General features: G+C 35.0%; 1 protein-coding gene across 1 annotated transcript in view; it reads left to right on the forward strand.

Moving 5' to 3' along the window:
- LOC307149385 (uncharacterized protein) overlaps positions 1–20,518 on the forward strand; it is a gene marked incomplete at its 3' end in the record, with an annotated part of 91,170 nt that overhangs the window by 33,174 nt on the left and 37,478 nt on the right. The window contains exon 2 of the mRNA XM_079855682.1: positions 5,932–5,987. The remainder of the gene's footprint in view (positions 1–5,931; positions 5,988–20,518) is intronic.

Below are 20,518 nucleotides of genomic sequence, written 5' to 3' on the forward strand. Positions count from 1 at the left end.
TTCAAGCCAAGACTTGACACCCTGTGTAATACTTTGTGCATCCATGTATGTCCTGTCACCTGTGTATTCACTTGATATAGGAGCACAAAGATGTGCTCCCTTACAGAGGATTTGATAACACATCCGATGAAGAAAACCATGGATTACAGATTTCATAGCCTTACAGGAACTCTTTGACAACCCTTTTCCTATCCCTCTGCTGCACTCGCACTACCTGCTAAGGGCTTGTTCGAGTAAAAGAATAATGTGAACTAAACTGAGTTGAGTGTACAGAGTGTGAAACTGATAGTGAGGGAGTTGAATTCTCTGTGTTATAAGGAAAGACATAACAAAGCTTTCCATGAAATTGACCTATTTTCTTAAGACCTCTTGCATATTTCTTTAACCTTCACAACCAACATTTGGACTTGAACTTAAGTCTTGAATTTGATTCCATGTGATGAAATTCCTTCAAACTAGCACACAAACCCAGACCCTGCCATCACATCTGGATTTTTTAGGTTTTTGGTTGAGAGAGGTGTGAATTCTTCTCTGGGGAAAAGTGCGGTGTCAATGTACTTGACCCAGACACTAAGTGTTGGTTACTCATTGAGAACCCTTGCCGGGGTGGCAAGGTTGCGATTGTGTTGCACTTATTGCTGCTCTTGCAAATCTAGACTACTTTGGCTGAGAATATTCCTCATAGACCTGTACATTTCAGGGAGGTGCATTCTCAAGTTACTTTTGGGACACTCAATCCTTCACAGTTGGGAAAAAAAAAGGTCATGTTCTGCCCATGTTCTCCCATTTCACTGGTAGCATTTGATTTTTCTTTTACAATTAGGAATGCATTACAATTTTCGCCAATGCGATTTTCATGTCAACCAATAATTGACTGATATTAATTTATTATTATTGGCTAGTACTAATAGGCATACTACTTTTATTATAGTAATTATGTTACAAAATTGCATAGTGAATAGTGCAGATTACCTGTGATAGGACATACTTAGAGAGGTTGATAGAATGATTATCCTGTTTTGGTGTTGGCTTTTTTTTTTTTTGTCATGCCAGACTAAAATATATTATTTGTCTTTTAATGTTATTCCATTTTTTTTTTTTTTTTGACTAATCTCCTTTTGTTTTCCTTGTCTGTGTTTACTCAGCATATTTACTCCTAGTAATGATGGAACTTCTATTGAGCTCAAAAGTTTAGGGTACAAAATGATTTCTGAATAGCACACTTGCACCATGAGCTTGTTTCTCTAAACGAGCCTAGTGTTTGTTGAAGGTTACCCTATGTGCAGAACTGATCAGGTGAATATCAGTTAGTAATGCTGTCCGACTTGATGTTAACATGTTCAAAAACACTTTCAGTATCTGTGGGAAATGACATTGACGTAACCGCTTAGCTAGGGTTGGTTTTATTTATTTATTTATTTATGTTAATGCTTAACAATGTTGTATTCTGGCAGTGCAATCTTTGTGTAGAATGTGATTTTAATAATTTCCGATATTGTCATTTTTAAAAATGGATGGGAAAAGTGAATTATAGTGCAGTTAAAAAGTTGGTAAATTGATTTGTCTATCATATTCATTTTAATATAGAAGTTTTTCAAATGACATTGGGAATACAGAACACAAACCTTGTTTTTTCTTGTGTATATTTGTTCAACTATGAGACGTGAGTGTTCAACTGTAAATTAGTGCAAGAGCTTTTGTTTACATTCAAGGTAAGAAATTTGGCAGCTAAAACTAGCCTTTTGTAACACCCTTTGGTTCTCCAGATGACTTCCATCTGGGGTTGTCAGGAGACCCTGTTGGCCCATATCTCCAAAAACTCTTTTACGAAGTTCCTCAGTAGAGGTTATCTCAATTATGTTGATGGTATTTGTTCTCAGTGTACAGTATTGCTGTGTGCTAAACTGATCTCTGCAAGTAGTTGGAAAGAGTGTTGCATAGCTGCTTTCAAAGAACATGACCCTCTTTTGCCCTTTGTTTGAGAGTGTGCATGGGAACACAACATAACATCACTGGCCCAAGATTAGACGGGTGCAGTGTCACCACTGGAGGGTTCTGTTTCCCTCTTTGATTAGAGTTGGCAAAACTCTCTGCATGTATGAAAGTGACAGTTTCAGCCAAATTGAAATGTAACTTGTTGTCACAGCAAGAGTCAGTTGTCAGGGTCTTGAAGGCTAATGTTAACAGCAGCATGCCTTTATTTAAACGAATTGGCTTGGCTTTACTCAGTTTTTGCTGTGCAAATAGGCTACATGATTCCTTAATATAGTTATGTTCACACACAGTTTATTTACAGGAGTTACAACTGCCATCTATAACCAAACTCACACCCGTACATTTCAGGACGCATTCTCAGAAAATCTGTCTGTGTGATGGAACCAGACTGGACAACTAGTTGTCTGTCACGTCATGTGCGAGAGACGCTCTGTGCTGTACAAATGCGTTTCTACCGTTTTGCGGGATTTCATGTGTGGTTTGAGTAACTTGCAGTGACAGAGAAATTAGCTGTGTGTCATCTGAAGGTTTTAAATCCAGTCACTGTTCTCCACCAGGGCTTCTCAAGTCAGTTTTGTGTTCTACGTGCGACTCAAATGCTCCGCTCTCCAGCCAGATATAAAAGCTGCTGTCGGTTAATGAAGATTTGACAGATGAACTCGCAGCTTGATTGGACTCTTGTTGTATTACAAGTGATCATAAGACTTATGTTTCATGGACGTCACCATCTTTGATATTACTTTGAACACTGCTAAGAGAAAATACGGGCTTGACTCCTGTCACATTCATACAGACAATATTCAAGACGCTACTGTAAGTTGCTGTTTGAATGGGACATTGAGACTCACACCTGTAAGTAAATGTGATTTGACATTCCCAAAAACTGATAGCGTGAACGTAGCCATAGTCTTGGATGAGAAGTGCATATTTACATGTCTTGTGTTTGCACCTGAACTGGTGTGTTTGTTAGAAAGCTCTTATATGGATTGGAGTGAATATTCTTTGGAATTGTGTCCACAGGTTAATAATTTACAGTGAAATTACAGAAGAAAATGGGGGCAATTTTGAATTCCATGTACACTTTTATTTAGCCATGAACTCGGTTTAGAAACATTCTTTTCATGTGTATGAGCACCACTGTCACACTTGGGCAAACTTTCTACATGTCTGAACAGTGTCTTCTCTTAAATGCAAGTCTGAATCATTTTACTGAATGCATGGAAGTTTAAACTGATTCACAGATTAATCTAAAGTCCACATGACATTCATTTGTTTACTTTAGTTATTTTACTTCTGTTTTATTTTTTATAATTTAGGCTAATTGAATTTTATATTTGAATGACTTTTTAAATAAAGCACTATTTACGGCTCTATTTTTTCAGCCATCTTAGTTTGTGTGACTCTTACAGTTTTGTTTTACGAACACTATCAGTTTGACTGAATAAAAAAAAAAAATGAACAAACAAAAATAAAGATTTACTTGTGAATAGTTAATTTCACTAAAGAAAATTTCAGATTTTGTCCAGTTAGAGAACTCATGTGGTGCATATCGAGATGGCAGCCCATAGCAGCTGTACTGAACTCTTTCTAAAAGCAGGCTGTTATCCAAAGACTGTTCTTTTGTTTGTCTCATCTAATATTCATCACTCTTGCCCAATGCTGTCTCAACACCCTTGTTGTCGATTTTGTAAAAAGTTCTTGAGAAAAATCCTGGGAAATTGTTGTAGTTTCACTATGAGACACCTCTTCTAGGTGCCTGTTGATAGTCACGTCATCCAGTTTTGCAGTGCTATAGAGGTACACCCCCCCCCCCCCCCCCCTCTCTAGTGTGTTTCTCATGTATTACATGTATTAAGCCAGCAGGAAGTTGCCTGTCCTCGTGTTACCTCTGGGATCAGAGTGAAAGAAGTTGAAATTCGGGTATGAAAACATTTATTTTGGTGAAAGTTACAATGAATGGTGTGTATGAGCTAGTTTCCTCTAAGTGGCCCCTGTGTTCTCAGGTCACGCCTACTGTGTGTTATTGAACAGCATCATGGAGTGCATTTCAGGTCATTCTTATTTTCTGTGTAGTCTGGACGTATGCATGCTCATTCAGAGATCTCCCATGGAGTGCTGTGTATTTTTGTCGGCCAAAACCTGGAAACAATTTTAGCATTTTCGGTTCCATCGTCCCAAAGCCAGTGTTTTTTTTTTGATGGGTTTTTGGGTAAATGTCTGAAATAAGGTCTGTGGTTAACAAAAGCTCAAAAGATTTTCATGTTTTATTCTATGACATAAAATAAATCTCTAATACCGCCTTGTAAAATGTGTATGAATCATAACCTTTTGTTGGTCACATAACTTATTTTCTGCAATAATCCAGAATCATTTGGGGTTTTTGTTGATGCAACCAGGGTGATGCTTGCTTCTGGGTTGGCCTACAAAAATACGTCATCACTGCAGAAGTTTATATCAACACTGTCAAAATGCCTCATGTTTGACTGGAAAGGAAATGTCTCGTTTTTATAACCAAGAGCACACCATGCCAAACTATTTGATGGAATACACACTCAGGCATTTGAAGTGAAACTTGGCTTAAAGGGATAGTTCACCAAAAAATTACAATTCTGTAATTTATTCGCTCTCAAGTTGTTCTAAACCTGTACGAGTTTCTTTGTTTTGTCAAACACAAAAGACGTCACGTGGGTAACCAAACAGCTGATGGTAGCCATTGACTGCCATTGTATTTTTTTCCACACTATGGAAGTCAATGGCTACCATCAACTTTTTGGATACAAACTTTCTTTAAAATATCTTCTGTGTTCAGCAGAAGAAATAAATTCATACAGGTTTGGAATCACTTGAGGGTGAGTAAATGATGACAATTTTAATTTGTGTAAACTATCCCTTTAATAACAATTGTTTATTTCCTCCATTGAGTCAGCTGGAAATCCTCTGTGTAATAATTTTTTGGCGGTCTTCATTCTAGAGGTTTAATCTAGATCTAAAGTCTTAAATTGTGTAGTGACAAAATGACCAGAATTCCTCCACCAACATGAGCTTTGGTGACTGATGGCAGTGTGATGTGGTAGTGTTCAGTGACTTTGTTTTTAATGTTCACCAGACTAACAATTTGAGCACGGTGCCACCACGTTCTACAGATTTCTCTATCATTCGTCTCTGGTTACATACATGGGTGGGGTGTAATATGTGATTCATGGAAAACGCTATCAGAAATTGTCACTATTCTGAGTGTGTTTCTTCAATGTGTTGATTATAGTTCAACTTTTTCATATGTGTTAGGCCCAGTTTATATGTTATCTATAAACGTTCCCTGTGGAATGTTAAAGTCGCGATGTACTGGAAGTAGCAACAGATCTTTTCTACCTATTGTGATGTACATCCAAGTGAAGCTAAATATCAAAAAAGAAAAAAAATATTATTTTTGTTGATTGGATGGAAGCATATGTGAATGCGAGCTTGGAGTTGATTTTAAGAGGCTGGGATTAAGCAGGCTAAATGATTGGAGAAATTCGTCACCAATTTACAAAGTAAAAGTAAAAAAAAAAAAAAAAAAACCCAATAAAATAGAAAATGTTTATTTCATGTTGTTTTTTTAAATAGTAGCAATCAAAAAACAATGCTTTATTTTATTTATCAACAATGACTCATGAGCTATGTCAAATTGAGCAGCCCAGCTATAATGTTAGTGTTAATGTTATATCCAATAGTGACCTATAGCTTATACCTAGGACCTATAGGTTTAATTTGAGAATGACAGTTAACAACACTTTCTAATCTTTGTTCTTAGAGATTGTGTACTAGTAATGAGGTGTATCATGTTTTTACTTAATTATTTGGATAACATTTAAGCAGATAGGGTTTTGTGTCTTTCCTTTATAAGAGCAAGAGGCAATGAGATGGTCTTTAATACCTTCTTTCTCTTATTCACAGAGGTCAGAGGTGGAGAACCACACTTTAAGGACTCTCAGCTGCCAGACGTGTGAATCGTAAGTATCTACATGATGTACACATTTTACCTTCAGTTACTGTAGAAAAACCTGGATTCAGAACTTCACTATCGTTCAAAAGTTTGGGGTTGGTAAGATTTTCTGTTTTTGAAAGGGTCTTCTGCTCACCAAGGCTGAATTTATTTGATCAAACATACATTATAAACAAGTATTGTGAAATATTATTAAAACAACTGTTTTCAATTTTAAGATGTAATTAATTAATTAGCATTTACTTCAGTCTTCAATGTCCTGTGATCCTTCAGAAATCATTCTAATTTGCTGATTTGCCGCTCAAGAAACATTACTTATTATCAATGTTGAAAACGGTTGTCCTACTTAATGTTTTTGCAGAAACCATGATGCATATTTTTTTACACCATTGTTTGAATAAAGTTAAAAAGAACAGTATTTATTTAAAATACATTTTTGTAACATTATAAATGTCTTTATAATTGGGTAGTATATTCATATTTTGAGTACTTGTATGAATAGTGAATATTCATATTATTATTTTTGTATGTGTGTGTTTGTGGTGTGCCGGAGATTAATTCGGCCTGTAACGTGCAACCGTTCCGCTTTGGTTTTGAGTTTGTGGGCAGTTTGGAGGCATTTAGACTCGATCAGCAAGTAGTGGTGGAGATTTCGAGCAGTCCATTCAGAGCACTTACCACCATTTGTTGTCTTCTCCCGGATGTGATGGCCATACCATTGACAGGATGAAAGACAGGAGAAAGAACATAAAGGTGGAGACCCACCCAGCCACCCATTGTCCTTGGTGTTGAAGCAAGGAAGTGAACTTTCACACTTCCCCTCTTATGTCGGTTAAGACTCACTTTGTGCAGCCCTGACACTCTAAAAAGGTTTTTTTTGTGAGATGGGCAGCTTCATGTTCTGGGGTCCATGTTTGTTTTTGTGTGTCTGCATTCGCTTGGGGGGTGTTGTGTGCTTGGCCGGTCTTGCAGCTGGGTTAATAATGTATGTCTCGTCACGCTTTTGTGAATTAAAGGTAAACTGATATGGTGCAGAGGGGGCAGCTCTTTCATTGATGAATTTTTAAAGAGCTGCACTGCTAGAGGCCACTGGGCTGTTTATAATACCTTGCTTTAAAAAGATGTTGAGCTGAGGGAGTCTGCGATAAATTGTAAGAGAAACGACAGGGGGAGAAAGAGGCTGACGGCCCCCTAATATGAAATGTTATATATCAGTGATGAATTATACATAAGCTCTGAACGCAGTGTGAGCTGTGCAATATGATTTGATAAGTTATATATTTTTTAATCTGCAGACAGGACAAATTGACTCAAAGAGTGTGAGTCTCGGAGGGATTCCAGCACATAGCCTAGTATGGACTGATCCAATGAGAAAGGCTACATGAAATCCAAAATGACCCTGTGCTTCCTAAATAAATGCTGCTGTTCTTACTGTTTATGGTTTATCTGTGCTCATTATTTAACATATTAAAGGGATAGTTCACCCAAACATTAAAATTCTGACAACATACTCACACTCAAGTAGTTCCAACCCTGTATGAATTTCTTTCTTCTGCTGAACACAAAAGGTACTTTGAAGAATGTCTGTAATCAAACAGTTGATAGGCCCCATTGACTTCCATAGTGTGTGTGTGTGTGTGTGTGTGTGTGTGTGTGTGTGTGTGTATATATATATATAGGGCTGTCAAACGATTAATCGCGATTAATCGCATCCAAAATAAAAGTTTGTTTTTACATAATATATGTGTGTGTACGGTGTATAATTATTTTCTATATATAAATATACACACATACATGTATATATTTAAGAAATATTTGCATGTATACTGTGTATATATATTTATATTATAATTTATATTATATATAAATATTTTATATATAAATAACACATTTTTCTTAAATATATATGCATGTGTGTATTTATATATAGAAAATAAATAATTATACTCCATACACACACATATATTATGTAAACACAAACTTTTATTTTGGATGCGATTAATCGTTTGACAGCCCTAATATATATATATATATATATATATATATATATATATATATATATATATATATATATATATATATATATATATATATATATATATATATATATATATAAATATAAATATATATTTATATAAATATAATAATTTATATATTATATTTATATTTATATTTATATTATATTATATATTTTTTTTTTCATACTATGGAAGTCAGTGGGGTCCCATGCATATTCTTCAAAATATCTTCTTTTGTGTTCAATAGAGGAAAGAATCTCATACAGGGTTGGAACAACTTGAGTAAATGATGACAGAATTTTCATTTTTAGGTGAACTATCCTTTAAAAAAAAAAAGTACATTCCCCAAATTGTCATCAGTGCAATAACATTTTCCAACTACTTTCCTGCTGATATAACCATGGCCAGATGGGAGAAAAAATACAAACATGTCTCCCAGTAAACATCATAAACAAACATTCCCATATCAAATCCACAAATGAACCAAATTAACATTATTATTATTATTATTATATTATGTTATACAATCTAAGTATTGTTTCACCAATGTCTCATTAAAAAAGTATTGTGAATACGGTTTCATGTCGTCTTACACCACATATGCCAAAAACGAATTGTTTAATATGCTGCATATCTATGCATTTGTATTCTATATATGCATATCATAGACATAATTGTTATCTATATATTTAGATATGTGTGCATACATTTGCTGATGCATAAACGGTATGTTATATTATATTAATAAAGGGACCATAAATATTTTTGTAAATTATCACATGCCTGGCATGTTGATGACAAATATATCTTGTTTTGAAAATAATCTTAGTTGTTCTCTGACAGCTATAATTAGGCAAAGTAAGTTTATTTATATAGCACATTTCATACACTATGGCAATTTAAAGTGCTTAACAGAAAGGAATTAAAATAATCACAAAATAAAAACAAGGAAAATTAAAACGGTTATAAAAGTCATTAAAAGAGATATATGATACAGTTATAAAATGAATTAAGAGTAAAAAGATGATACATAGATAAACTTCTCATCTGGCAAAACGCCGGAGTCTCATATTTTTCACAACTCCCAGTTTTCCCTCGGTGATTACACTGTGTCTGTGGTGTTAACTAAATGAACTAAATGGTACTAATTCTTAAAATCTCCTTGAATGAAAAACTGTTCTTCAGGTACAACGTGTATAATATATACTCGGATCAATCAGGAACTAAAATAAATATTCACTAAGCACCAAATGCAAAATTTCATGGTGTACATTCAGTTCTATTAAAAAGCAACTATATAAGCATTTTCCATAGAAAGCATGTCACTTTCAAGCAAAGCTTCTCACTCAGTTTACATCAAAACAGGTCATAAATCACTGCCATAGTTGCAGTGGGTGTTCCAATATGGTCTTGCTTTATCAGTTATGCTTTTACATAAATATCTTATGAATGGTGTGAGAAGATGCTTTTTTGTCTTGTGGAAAGGTTTTTAGCTACATCAAAACCCGTCCAGATTGTCTTGAATCACTTACACAGACCAGAGTCTCCATCGTGCAAGTCTGACTTTCAAACTCTAAACCTCTGCAGTGTTTCCCTTTCATTTAGTCTGTTCTTCTATTCATTCGTCTTTAATAATTCAAGCTCTCTCTGTGTGGTTCACAGGAGAGGCCACTGACGGCAGCCATTTAGTCTGCACGACTCCATCGTGCTTCAGTCCAACTGTCCATTTTTAATCATCTTTAACCCCTACACCACACCACCTCACTTGTCAGTCCAGCTTTGACCCATCTGTGTGTCATGGATGAGAGGTTTCTGTTCTGTCTGTTGTCCCAGTTGTTCTGACATCAGCTTGTCTACATCCTTTGTTCTCAACTTGGCTTACAGAAGACAAGTCTTCAGGGTTTTTTCAAACGAGTTCATTTCTCAGGGTCTTTACAGTAAATGTGATGTAAGATCCATGTAATTCGACTTTAACTATGGTGTAAAAACAAAATGCATGGCTATTCATCTTCATGACTTTATCTGGTAGAGAGAGCAGTGAAAGACTCTAGGGTGAAATTCTCAGATACACTCGTTTCTCAATTTTTCTCAGAACTCTTAAACAGCAAAAACAGTTTTCAACATTGATAATAAGAAATGTTTCTTGAGCACTATATCAAGGATTTCGAAATGTGATTTTCTTGTAAAATGTTTTAAACTTTGTTCATCATAGAATCCTGTGGAAAAAATTGAGCACCAAATCAGCATATTAGAATGATTTCTGAAAGAGCACGTGACTCTGAGGACTGGAGTAATGATGCAGAAAATTCAGCTATATAAAAATATTTCTTTTGAGGTAATCAATTAAGCAAAACTTGTTCTGAACCTGGAATATTATTTTAAGGCACCATTGGAATGTTCTGACACAGCAGCTATTTTTAGATCTAAAAATACCCAACAATGCTTTCTAGCTCATTAGATATCTCCTTCCAGTCCATTGAAAAATGCCCAGTTTTACTCCGGTCGGTATTCTCATTCACGTTTCGGAAGCGCTGCTTGAAAACAGGAAATACATTCAGTGAACAGCAGTTAGCCCACCCTGCCTGGTTGTTGTGGTGACAGGAAGCTAGGATTTCAAGCTGGAGAGCCTGTGCTGGGCGTTGTTACCGTGGTTACAGCGTGCTTGGTTCAGAGCCCCACTAGAGGGCAGTATATACAGATACATGCAGGTGCTTGAACAGAATGCGCCCGTGTGGGCAGGCAGTACTGTATTAAAATCCCTCATATACTTTATTATTCCTGTCACAACTCTTATGCTAATAAATCTTCCACGGCATAACATACAGACTCAATTAAAACTGGACTGATCATTTCTACTTTTATTGTTGTTGTTTTTGTAAACTTTCTACTTTTATAAATATTTCATATGTAATATTTCTGTATAGTTGAAGTTGCTCTTTTCTTATGTCCATTTATATACAGTAGTGGCCAAAAGTGATCTTCGGAGGGGATATTTGTTCAATTAAGCTATGCCATCAAAATATAAGGACATTTTTATACATGTTTTATATGAGGGAAGAACAAAATACTAAACTTTAAGGATTTATCTGACAAAATTGGAAAACTACAGCTACAGGTTTTATTTTGCTATGTAAAAAAATGCACAGGAAAAACAAAAAGCTCAGAGGCAAAAGCAAACTTTGACTACAATAATCAGTTATTGATATTTTGTTGGGTCTCTCTTGTTTTTGCATGACAAAATTTGGCATGTTTTATTGCTTTATCACAAATAAAACCATTCACTCCAAACACAACTATACAGTATGCTTACAAAATCTTTAACAATTTTTTTTGGGTGAAGGGTGAAGATGTCAATTTTCCTAGTCTGGCCACTACTGTATATTTAGTCTATTACATATTAACATATTTTATTTATTCTATATACATATTTAGTGTATATTACATTTAATTTATGTTCTCAGTAAGGCTGCATTATCGTTAATAATATTATTCTCAATATTGAAAACAGTTGTTGCTATAAATGTTTTTTTTTTTTTTTTGGAAACCGTTTTTTAAATATAATTTTCAAAATAATTTGGGTCAATTAAATTTGATTTGTATAGCTCTTTTCGGATTACACATTTTCAAAGCAGCTTTACAGAAAATCATGATTTTAATGTTTATAATATAATATCTTAATTTATTTATGCCTTAGTCACATAAAAATCTTTTGTATGAATGCCTTTATGGTCACTGAGTAATTTGCTGAATACATGAAAAAATTCTAATTTCTTCATTATTGCATTAGGTTGTGTTTCAAGCACATTTTTACTCATCATGCTCTCACCATCTGTCTTGTTTAACTCACATTCTTTCTTTACTATGACAGATGTTAAAAGTGTGAATTATTGTACTTTTAAAATTAAACAGTACAACACAAGGGACCGTGTTGATATTTAGCATATACCAAAATATTTCCAAGCAGGGACAACCGTTGCATGTCTAAGCTACACTCAGTGGATGAATCCGTGTTTTTGAGCAAATTTATTGAATAAATGATTCAATGACTCTGTCATAAAGACATTCACTTGTTGTCACCTACAGGCATAACTATGTACTGCAGAAAGTCACTGAAACCCCATCTTTACATTCAGTTATATTCACTATAGTTGCATACAGTATTTCATTTTATTATAGTGAGGCAGTATATTTTTTTCTTTTAAACCCTTTTTGCTTTCTCATTGTTTTAGTCACAACTTATTTACCTGCCACCTAATATCCTGAAATATTGTCACTGTCTGAGATGCTGTGAAATCGATCAAGCTTCTAATGACCGTAAACCCGTTTAAGTTTAATCCTCATTAACTGGCAGCGTGCAGTCGTAGATGAGAGAGCAGCAGAGACGTTAATGAAATACCTATCTGTAACAAACTTAATAAGGAGAGGAGAATATTGAACGTTGTGTTCTTAAAAATCACTACTTTTTAAATGGAATTAGTATCGCAGTTGGTATTTTTCCCCAGGCCTGAACATGAATTGGAAAAGCTGTCTCAACTTTGAGAGAACCTTTTAAACTTAAGTGAAACTTTAAGCACTGAATAATTTTCGCAATTGAGAGAGGATGATATGTTGTTGTGTTTTGTATGAGTGATCGCCGCTTCTGAAATCACACATGATTTTGCTGTGTTGTTAGGAGCATGAGGCCATGAATCTTCATATAGGCGTGTGATTGTGTCTCAGTTCGTGCAGGTGTTCGGATGACTCACTTTGGCTGCAACATATTGGCACCGTCAGTCTAATAAATGGCAGGTAATGATCCCCCCTCTGCTCTTGGCGCTCTCTTGCTGTTGAGTCGCCTCAAACCACTCGTTTTGATGTTGGCACTAGCAGGTGTGCTTTCATGCCAGCCAAAATACCAGCTGACTGTTAGACTGAAGCCACCCATTCATGCAATTTTGGCACAGGCAATTAATCAAGGGAAATCATACCACGGAAGCTTAGAAGCTCATCTTGTTAAAAAAGGAATCTGTCTGTGGCTTTCTTAGCAGTTTTGATGTTTTTGCAGAGCAATCCTTAAACTAGGAATCTGCAAAACTTTGGAACACAAATGAATACATCTTAAATGAAATATTATAGATTTCTGTTCCTCCATTTAAAGTCTTTTCACCCAAAGCTTTCATAAGAAGATTGTAAAAGAAATGTATATGAATAGAGCGGTTTTATCCAAGTCTTCTGAAGAGAGACAATCGCTTATGATGAACAGATTTAATGTAGACTTTAATTTGCATGAATTAACATTGATCAGCGAACATGCATGGATCACTCAACTATGGAAAACAAAAGCTGAACCGTACAAGAACAAACCTCATTGGAAAGTCTTATGGGTTTGGAACAACAACATGAGGGTGAGTAATTGATAAACAGAATTTTCATTTATGGGTGAACTATTTGTTTAAGCAAGCAAAAATTAGACTGCTTTTGGGTTCACCTGACCCCGATCAGACTGACTTCACAGGGAAAGTTCACCCTTGTGTTCAAAAACAGCTGGATGAGAGAAATGATTAATATTCAGCAATGTTGATTTAACTGCATCAGTTGACACTATTGGATGAGAACAAAATTTTAACTGAATTGAGCTGGATAATGTCACTTGCCTTTTGTAGAGCTGCTTCACGGCTGAAATTGAACGTTATTGTGGAATTTTACAACTAACGATTTATTTTGTTTATTAATGTAAAGCTGCTTTGAAGAAAATGACAAGATGGCCGCCGGAGTATATGGCTGGTAAATGATTGTTCAAACTGAAAAGTGAATATTGCGACTATAACTGTTTTTCTTTGGGAAAAATCGTGTTGTCCTTACTAGAAGAACATTTCACTAAAGGGCTTTGACTTGAAAATCTGAGAATGACAAAGCCAAAAAGTAAAACCAAACAAATTGACCCAGATAATGGGACTGAGGAAAGCAACGCAGCCGCGTTTGGTATGGCTGAAATACTTAACGAAATAAGAGCATTTCGCACTGAGACGTCGGGGAACTTTGTGGCACTGAGGAAAGAAGTGAGTGATCTACGAAATGAACTTGGAGATATTAAAAAAAGAATGGACGCTGCTGAGCATAGGCTGTCTGATAGCGAGGACAATGAGAGGAACATTACGCGAGTAATGATTCACATGTTACAGCAACAGACTTTACTTAAAGAAAAATGTGAAGATTTGGAAAGCCGCTCAAGAAGGAATAACATCAGGATTTACTCAGTGCCCGAGAAAAGTGAGGGAAATAATATGATTGATTTTGTGTCGAATCTGATTCGGGAACAACTTGGTGTTGCCATAGAGCTTTGCATTGAGCGTGCGCACAGGATATCCGTGCCAAAGCGGCCTGGGCAACACGAGCGTCCCCGGTCAATTATGGTGTTATTTCAAAGTTTTGCCACAAAACAGAGTGTGCTTAAGGCGGCGTGGATGAAGAAAATTGTACAAGTGAATGGTAACAGGATCTACTTTGATGAAGATTTTACTCCTGCTGTCTACAAGGAAAGGGGGAAATACAACGGTGTGCGTAAAGTGCTGCGCGAGAGGAAGATCAAACACCGCATATTATTCCCCGCCAAATTGAAAATTTTCTGTGAAGACGGTAAAGCCAAGATCTTTGAAAACCCAGCGGCTGCTGTGCGAGGCCTACCTGAGTTCGGCATCACAATGGATCTACCTGCGGAGGAACCAGACTTGGAGACAACGCTATGTGCAGCTGGTTGGCAAACTGTCAGTCCACGCAGAAGGAAAACGTCGGTGTGCGATTTCGTAGACGCTGTTAAAACATTGTTGGAAAATAAGCATCCAACTGGAGCTGCATGCTAAAGACTCAGGGGGTTTGTATTGTCTACGGATCAAGATTATGGTTGGGACAATGAAATCAAGAAGTGAATGCGCACACAAGGTACTGACTTCAAGTTTTTATTTTAAAGGCGCTGGTTCATTAAGAAAAAAGGAACTGTCGCGCATTGAGTTTCGTTCTTGTGTATTTATTTTTGAACATTTGATCCACGACTTATGGCTGAACAAATGATCCCATTAGAAATGAGAGAAAATGGGGAGTATAAAATATATGATTTGGATTTAGATTTGGATTCAGAAAGGCATGTGCGCAACCAGAATTTAATTCCGTGCAAATATTATAGTGAAGATGAATTCAACTCAAATGTTAAATTAGATAATAATTTTTCACTTGTCCATTTTAATTGTAGAAGTCTTTATACAAACCTTAATACAATTATAGATTATTTAAATACATTAAAAGGCAAGTTTGATATAATCGCTTTTTCTGAAACATGGTTAAATGCGGTCAAAGGTTATGATTTAGGAATTGATGGATATAGTTTGTATCATGTGGACAGACCGGGAAAACGAGGAGGAGGTGTGGCATTATGTGTCAAAGAAACATACACTTGTAAGGTTATTGAAAGTATGTCTGTGGCTATTGAAGGTCTTCTAGAATGTGTGGCGGTGGAAATTGAGTTGGAAACAAAGCAAAAAATAATTATAGCTTGTGTGTACAGAGCACAAGGCTCAAATGTAGAAGTATTTAAAGATAAACTCACTGAACTTCTAGACTGTACAATGTTAAATAAGACTATGTGGTTATGTGGTGATGTTAATGTTAATTTAATGAACCCACAAGGCCAAACAGTAACCCATGATTTTTTAAATGAAATGTATAGCAGAGGTATGTTTCCAGTGATATCACAACCCAGTAGAGTGACACGGACAACTTCAACATTGATTGATAATATTTTTATCAATAATATTGACATTACTTTCCATAGTGGTCTGCTATTGTGTGATAGCAGTGATCACTTACCAGTTTTTATTGTCGGTGGCTTAAAAATTGGTAAGAAAAGGAGTGATGTTGATAAAGTTAAATACACTCGAGTTCGGACTGAGAAGGAAATAGACTCATTTAGGAAGGATCTGATTAATCAAGATTGGAGTAAAGTTTTTGTAGAGGATGTTAATAATGCTTATGAGGTCTTCCTGAATATATTTGTAACCCTTTATAATAAAAATTGTCCCTTAAAAATGGGTAAAGTGAATAAATTTAATAAAAAACCATGGATAACCAGTGGGTTACAGAAGGCCTGTAAAAATAAAAATAAACTATACCGAGATTTTATAAAATACAAGTCTAGTAATCATGAAATTAAATATAAAAGATATAAGAATAAGTTAACAACTATAATGCGACAGGCAAAAAAAGACTATTATAAAAATAAATTATATGAACACAAGACTAATATTAAAGAAACTTGGAAAATTTTAAATAAGGTTATGAAGCCAAATTCTCAGAGTAAAGATTTACCTGAGTATTTTGAGCACAGAGGAATGGTTATTGATAATGGAACAGATATTGCAAATGAGTTTAATACCTTCTTTGTCAATGTTGGACCTAATATTGCGAAAAGACTTGAAAATCCCAGTAATGTTGCATATGGTAGTAATGCGACAGTAGGTAGTAGAATTTTACATTCAATGTTTCTTAATGAAGTCATCGGGACTGAAATCTTAGCTATTGTGAGAAAGTGCAAAACTAAAACTTCTTGTGATGGTGATGGAATAGATATGAGCATTGTAAAAAAAACAATAGATTGCATACTTCAACCTTTAACTTATATTTTCAATCTTTCTTTCAGTTCAGGTGTTTTTCCTCAAAAGATGAAGACTGCAAAGATAATACCTATTTTTAAAAAAGGAGATAAACACGAGTTTAATAATTATCGACCCGTTTCAATACTTTCACAGTTTTCTAAAATAATAGAAAAATGGTTTACTTATAAATTAGATTTATTTTTGGAAAAAAATTATTTACTTTTTGATTATCAATATGGATTTCGTTCCAATAGATCAACTGCCACTGCACTAATTCACTTAACTGAAGAAATTCTTGCTGCAATGGACAAAAAACAGTATCTTGTAAGTATATTCCTGGACTTGCAGAAAGCGTTTGATACTGTCAATCATAACCTATTGTTGACAAAACTACAACACTATGGATTAAGGGGTCAGACATATAAATGGCTTGAAAGTTATTTAAGTAATAGAAGCCAATATGTTCAATTTAAAAATCATGTCTCGGACTATAAAACTGTTGTATGCGGAATTCCCCAGGGTTCTGTAATTGGCCCTAAACTTTTTATATTATTTATTAATGATATATTTGAGGCTTCCAAATACATAAATTTTTTGTTGTTTGCTGATGACACAACTGTGTTCAAGACGGGGACAGATTTAAATGAATTAATGGTCATTATTGAAAGGGAAATGACAGAGTTAAAGAAATGGTTTGATTGTAATAAATTGTTTCTAAATTGGGATAAGACAAATTATATGGTTTTTGGAAATAAGGGAAAACAGGGATGCACAAAATTAGTTATTGAGGATGTAAATATTGAATGTGTTTCAGAAATCAAATTTTTGGGAGTTATCCTAGACAGCAAACTTAGCTGGAAGTCTCATATTGAGTATATCAAAGGTAAAGTTAGCAAAAATATTGGTATTCTCTATAACGTTAAACACACATTGGATGAAGCTTCATTACAGCTTCTATATTTAACCTTAATTGTTCCATATTTAAAATATTGTATCGAAGTGTGGGGTAATGCATGCACCAGTTATATAGATAGGCTGTTCTTACTGCAGAAGAAAGCGATAAGAATTGTGACTTACAAAGGTTTACGTGATCACACAAACAATCTGTTTATAAAATTGCAGACCTTGAAACTGAAAGATTTGGTCAAATTTAAAATACTACAAACGATGTGGAGAGTGAAAAATAATTTGGTGCCAATACATATTCAAAACAAATTCATGCTAATCACAGATAGTAACAATAGAAGAAAAGGTAATTTTTGTGTACCATATTCACGTACCTCACAAAAACAAAAAGGGTTTCTTGTAATTGGGATCAAATTATGGAACTCTTTGGACATTGTGCAAAAATCATGTAAGACGATTGTTCAATTCAATAAATTGTATAAAAAAAATGTACTTAGAAAATATGAAGGCAGTGAAGCCTAAGAACCAAGGTTTGACAAATTTGAATTTAATTATTTAGATGTGAATTAATATTGTACCTCAACAGAAAAAAAAAAAAAAAAAAAAAAAAAAAAACGGCGAGCCATTTGTTTCAAATTAGTTTTGATTATTGAAAAAAGGGGCATGAAATTATAAGACTAGGTCTTCCTCATGCTCCTATTCAGCATTGAATGTTATTATTTTGTTGATGTGATGTTATTATTGTGTCTGTAGTAACATTATGACTGAATAAAGAACTTGAACTTGAACTTGAACTTGAAAATGTGTAGTATAAAGCGCATCCACACCCCTAAAGCATAGTTGTGTACCTCTTTGTGTGTTTGACATTTTATTCGGTAAGGTTTGTCTGTTTTAAATGATTTGCTGTTAAATGCTTGATCATGTTAGCGTCATTGTGCATAAGCAATCCTCTATCTGCTCCTTCAGGTTTACACAGATCATCTTATTAGCTTGTTTTTTTGGATCCGATGGTGTACTCTTTCAGAAGATGCATAACAGCACCCCCAACCGTATAACAGTGAAAACATGGAAAGCTGAAAAACACATCAATGGCGTAGAAGCGTTGTTTCATAAATGAAAGATCTCGTCAATGGCGGGGAAAGAGTTAAGAATTAAATATTCAATTATGTACTTGTATTATTATGCTGTTACATTATCATTATATCGGTGACATAAAATGGTCTTAAAATTACAGTAACAGTAGTCAACAGTAGTTATCGTGACAGACATATTACTGTGTCTGACTTTTATCGTTAACATACTGACTTATATGTTAGTCATCCTCACTAATAGGCATGTAATAGAGGCAAGACTAATAGATCTTGGTCAACTAGTCATTTAACAGAGGACTTGTCGATCATCATCATGGCCTTTTCCTATTTTAAACTAACCCTGCAGCGTACTAATCCATGTCAATGTATCCACATACAGCCTTTTCCTCTGCTGTGTTCAATTCATGTCGAAAATCACGATTTATTAAAACCCCTCCAGGTTGTTTGAAAATCAAGGGATGTCTGTCTTAAATTGACCTTGCGTGTCTGTTTTATTAAAGACTTTTTCCCTTCATATTCAGCACACTAGCCATAGCTGTCTAAAGGTCATTTGAAGTGATTGTCTGTGAATGTAAAATCACCCAACAGAACGTTTATCTGGCCAGTTGCCTCTGCACATGGTCTATTGCTTGTCTTTGCCAATAGTCTGAGTGCGGGATATCGGGCACTGCCGCGTTCCTGATTACAGGAAATTGATAACTCTCACCTGGAACAATGACTGTTGTGTAGGTAAAACAATGGTTTAATGTTTTGGGAGCAGTTGCTACCTTCTTCCTGTGTTTCCTGGTATGATTCTAGCTAAATGACTCTTTGTAGTGTTTTTTTTTTTCTCCTGACAGCCTTTTGGTCTAATGCTATATCAAAGAACTGGAAAAATTGTCTGGTTGGTTTATCTTATAACTAGACCTAGATCTATTAGCAAATGCAAGAATATCTGGATAAACTGATATTACTAGTTTATTAGTGTGTGTGTGTGTGTGTGTGTGTGTGTGTGTTTTTATTTATTTATTTTGGCCAAGGATCACTATTACAGTTGTGCATGCATAGCAGTTCAAGTTGTTATTCCTATTTATTTAACGTTGGTGCATAGCTAGTCTCATACTGTGCATTTAAATGTCCAAGCAATCAGATTTGAGAGATAAAACAGTCAAATAGACTTTGCCTAGCACCTAGCAGCAACTCAGAACATCCTAACAACCACTAAAAGCACTTTAAAGGAGTCATGACATGAGAAATCAAAATTTGATTTCCCACTCCCGTTTAGTCGCTTAAAGGATTAGTTCACTTCAGAATTAAAATTTCGTGATAATTAACTCACCCCCATGTCATCCAAGACGTTTGTCTTTCTTCAGTCGAAAGAAATTAAGGTTTTTGAAGAAAACATTCCAGGATTTTTCTCCATATGGTGGACTTCAACGGGGGTGTCTTGCTGCCATCTACTAGTGGTTTTAATTTCATATTTAAAGTATCTTTTCATTTTTAAAATCATTTCTAATATTAATATTCAAAACATCAAAACATTTAGCCTATGCATTTGTAACTGCAGGTCAAATGCATTCATGTCCCTCTGGGCTGCATTAAATAGTCTGTGTAAATGTGTCTAAATGCCACTTTAGATGCAGCTTCTGTGTTTCCTCTGCATTTCAAAGATGAATTTTGTTGATACCGGTTTCATTTGATTGGAAACAGCCCTATTGTGTCTCATTATTCTAATTGAATTTGATTAGCCTAAATGTAAGAATTTGACACATGCATACATTTAATTAAGTGGCTTTATAAAGGTAAAAATGGCCATTAAAGGTAAAATCTATTAAAACTTATTGGCAAAGATCATTTCTGTCACTGCTGTGAACTGACTGCCACACTTAATATGAAAAATATGTCCACGGCAGTCCTAAA

This window comes from Squalius cephalus (genome assembly GCF_949319135.1).
Source record: "Squalius cephalus genome assembly, chromosome: 2".
Classification (NCBI taxonomy): Eukaryota; Metazoa; Chordata; class Actinopteri; order Cypriniformes; family Leuciscidae; genus Squalius; species Squalius cephalus.